Raw genomic sequence first — 4,503 nt, forward strand, 5'->3', positions numbered from 1 at the left:
CATCACTCTTGTCTTTTTACTCTGCAGGCTGCTTAAAGAGACTCGAAAAGATCCTGTCGAATATACTTTTGGTAAAATGAGTAACGATTATCCATGAAATACAATCAAAAATCTTGTTTGAGACGCTAGCCATTGGGTTCGGATTGGATATCCGGACTGGAGAGGTACGCATCGCATGTTAGTCCACGTGATCGTTTGTACAGAGGGTTGGACGTACCACATGTCCAACGGAGGAGTGCCTTATAAGGCCGCCATGTGTACGCTTAGAGGTGGTCCTTACAACAACAAACCAAAATTCAAGTATATATTATCAAATTATTTTCTTTATTTTGGGAATTTTGGCATCCTATGTATTGAATTGTATGGAATAGTTGGGTTTCAAAGACTATACAAACTGACACTGCAGCATGACGCAGGAATGGGTTGAGATTTTTGACTCAAATTTTTGGCACTGTTAATAAATGTGGAAGTGGAACTGCTTGGAGGCATGCATAGTTATTTAGTTGGTTTTCCAAAAATGGATTTGAGAATGACACGCAAAAAGTTTGGCCTCTGCTATCAGATGAATAGGCAGTGACCATTATTGCACTGTGAGTTCTCTGACCTCTGAAGCAGACTTTATGAACCGGCATTGGAGGTTGTTTTAAGTTTCAACTATGAAAATTGACACGTCACTTTTCATATAATTTTCCTTACACGTGGCATTAATATGTCATGCAAACCATTTTGTGAAAAAATATTCAAAAGGTAAGATGTAATTTATAAATATTTATCTAACCCTAATCTCAACTCGAGAAATTCAACCTAAATCTAACCTAAATTTAAAAATATTTGTTCAAACCTTTTCGGGTTGCGTCCGAACTAGTCACCCCTAAGTTACAACAGTAATACTCGGCTTAAGTTACTGAATGGAAAAGTACTGAATGGGAGAAGAATCCTCGAAGCTCTTGTGACCCACTTATAGTGTCCATATGGCGAAGACTCGACGCATAAAGGAGGTGGATAGCTGATAATCTGGATCAATGAAGTCATCGTCCCTAAAACATCGACAAAAAAAAATGAAATGAAGTCTTTGAAATATGGAAATGGGGATTCATTTGAAAGGAATTTTTCCAATAAACAGACAAAGAACTAAAGTTTTTTTGAGACATCGAAAAGGGATCTTTTCGGGGAGATTGATTATTTATTATTTAATAACTCACCTATCTTCCTCATGGAATCGGACAAATTAATATCTTGGCGACCAAGCCAGAGCATGGCAGCAAGGGCAGTGCCACCACTGTATGGAAGTCCCCGCTCTGATGACCTTTCAAGCTTGTCAACTATCCGCCACAAGAAAATGGTCAGAACAAGCAACCCAAGGCCCTTACCTCATTGCTGACGCGCTGCTGATAGTGATTAGTTAAGTGCCTTTGCTTCCTCCCCTACCCTACACGCACGCCCTTAAACCTAGCCACAAAAGTCATCTCCAAATGCTCATGGCCTCCCAATTTCATATCCCTCGTAACACAACCCATCTAATTCTAGTCACCCAACACCTTATCACGTGGGAACCACTGGGATCATTCTGTCTGTTGTTTATGTGTTGCCGAAGCTTCATAAGGAAAATGGAAGAAAACCATGTATCTATCGGATTCTTAAATTATTTTCTTTATTTTGGTATCAAAGAAGAAATGAATTGATGATGTGGCGTTGTGAGGGAATGACTTATTTTTTATACAAATTCTTGACGCATTAATAATTGTGGAATTAGTCAGAGTCGTGCGTAGTGGTTTATATGGTTTAACAAGGTGATGTCAAACTCTAATTAACTAAAGATTTTTGAGTAAGAGAAGTCAATTCAAATAAAAATGGGAATATACTGAGAGAAGAAAATTAAGTAAATGCAACTGGACGAACTAGCGGTACTAATTTAATTCTTCGGAGACATGATGGGGAGAAATGATGACCGATTTATTTGAATAAAAAATGTACAATTATTAAGAACGGACCGGATCATTCCCCTGCAGTCGGACGTATTAATTATATACCTTGGTCACCAAGAAAACAGAAGGCGGTCCCCACTGTGATGACTTGACGAATTTGTCAATCATCCATTCGCCACGAAATCAAACCCAACACCCGGCCAGGCCGGCCCTTACGTCATAGGTGATGTGCCGGTGGCGAGTGCGCCTTTGCTTCCTCCCCAAGCCTGCACAGAAGCCCTTAAACCTATAAAAATCGTCTTCAGTTTCTCATGGCCTCACATTCTCGTATCACTCTGACACTCCCCAATCAATTCTAGCTAGCCAACACCTTTTCCCATGGCGACCCCCGGAATCAGTCTGGCCGAAGTTTACGTGTTGCGAAAGCTCCACAAGGAGAAGATGAAAAGATCAGCGAAAGAAGAGCGAGCTGGGAGAGATGATGTGAATGTTTCTCACCATGGAAAGCAATCTTCGGGTGGTTGCTTCTCGCTCATGTTCAACAAGGTTCATCCAAAGGATTTCCAACCGCCGATTCAAACAGAAAACAATCCGAAGCATGCAATTATTAATTACACCTAGGCCACTTGTAATGCTGCCTGTAATTGCTTCTAGTGTGGGTTAGACCACCTGTAATTTGTACAATTAGCTTCATTGGCTTGCCTAGCTTTCTCGCTTTTTGTTTCGAACTATTTGCATGTACCCACAATTATGTAAATCATCAAAGCAACAGTACAACGCCTCTTTCACCATCTTTGATTTTGACCGGCACTTTCCATGCTCATTATAATTTATACCAATAATCTCCTCCCCATGATTTATACTAGATGTGTTATGATCATTCACTTGCCGGCAAAGAGGAGCGCTTTGCAGATAAGCACTATCATTGCCTATGCAAAACCATCGATTAAGCTTATAAATACAGCTAATCTAAATGTGCTTTGGCTTCCAATTATTACACTTTTTGACCATATTTACTCATTCACCGATGATGCCTTTCAATTTCTTTCATTGTCCATTGACGTTAGTATAGTGTTGAATAATGGTTGTAATAAATTGACTTTCGGTACTACTAGAATTGCTTCGAAGGCAAACCAGAGAGTTGCCAAATAAACGGCACTTTACTTTTACTAATTCTGCATTTAATTCATAAATCATTTGGAAAGTCACCCATGATGCACGTGCTGTACAGATGCGATCACGTGATAAAAGTACCCTTGGCCTAGCTGTGAATATCACACCCTATAAGACTGGTTTTGAAAAATAATGCTCTTCCTACCGGACCAACCCCATGTGCCATCTCCACTTATGTCATTGAAACCCGACCCTACCCTTCCCTGTTTCTGGTCCAAATTCATTTTCTTCCACGGGACTCATAATGCAATCGAGACGCTATATATATTCTTCATATAGTGGGTGCATCCCACTCGTTTGCTTCTATGCGGCAACCAATTTCATTGGATCCTTCCAGTAGGGTTGGCTCTTGGCATATCTAATCCAGTTAGGGTTGGTAAATGTAATCAAAATTCAGGTGCTGTTTGTTTTTTGTCTTATCATATATTTGAAATTTGAAAAGAAATGGATCTGAAAGCGTTATTCGAATTCATTTCAACATTAAAAAAAATAAAAATAAAATTAGGGCATGGTACGGTGTGCGTTGAATTAGGGTGCTTCATCCCTAAAAAAAAGAGCTTTCTTCTTAGGACTTTCCTAAATAAATGTTACATTGACAAGACTCTCTGCAAATCTCGCAGATCATGAATGCGACTTCACTCGAAGCACGAAGGAGCTGAAGTCTATCATATCGCATCGTACTGTTGTGTATGAAAGTGGTACCCAAAATACTCGTGAGGCGCTGCCTGTTTTGTAGAATGATAGAATTTCACTTTACCCCGGTGGGAAAATGAAACATTTCGTGACGTGTTTCGGACATTTCAATACTTCCCCTTGCGTGTATGGTCTTATTTTTTATAATTAAGTTATATTTTTTATGCGTTTGGTACAAAGGTCCATTTCCGAATTCTAAGGTTACAGATGAAGAAGAAGACTGACGGGAGAGTTATTTGGGCTTTTTGGATTTGAAAATTTATAAATTTACTCCTAATTATTCAGTGACGTGTCATTTAAATTAATAGAAAAATGTAGAAGCTTGGAGTGAATGTATTTGATTTTAAATATAGACTGAAGGGTAAAGTATATTAATTTTTTTTATAATTAAATTTTATTTTTTTATGTGTTTTTTTAATTTTAATTATATATTTTGTTTTTGGGAGGACACATATTGTCACGGGATTTTCCAAAAGGAAAATAGAAGAAAAATAAGAAAACAGATGAAACAGACGAGGTCGTTTTCGTAAATCATGGATACGGGGTGATGAGTTTGGAGGGAGCCAAGAAGTCAAAATCAAGGACATTTCAGTAAATGCAGAAGGCCAAGTAGAAAAAAAAAACAAAACAAATTAATTAATGGAAAATGGAGTATTTGGCGGGATGTTGGATTTCTTTAATCCGGGATTTGGAGAATTGATATTTCATCTAC

The sequence above is a fragment of the Vitis riparia genome, chromosome 18, assembly GCF_004353265.1.
Source record: "Vitis riparia cultivar Riparia Gloire de Montpellier isolate 1030 chromosome 18, EGFV_Vit.rip_1.0, whole genome shotgun sequence".
NCBI lineage: Eukaryota > Viridiplantae > Streptophyta > Magnoliopsida > Vitales > Vitaceae > Vitis > Vitis riparia.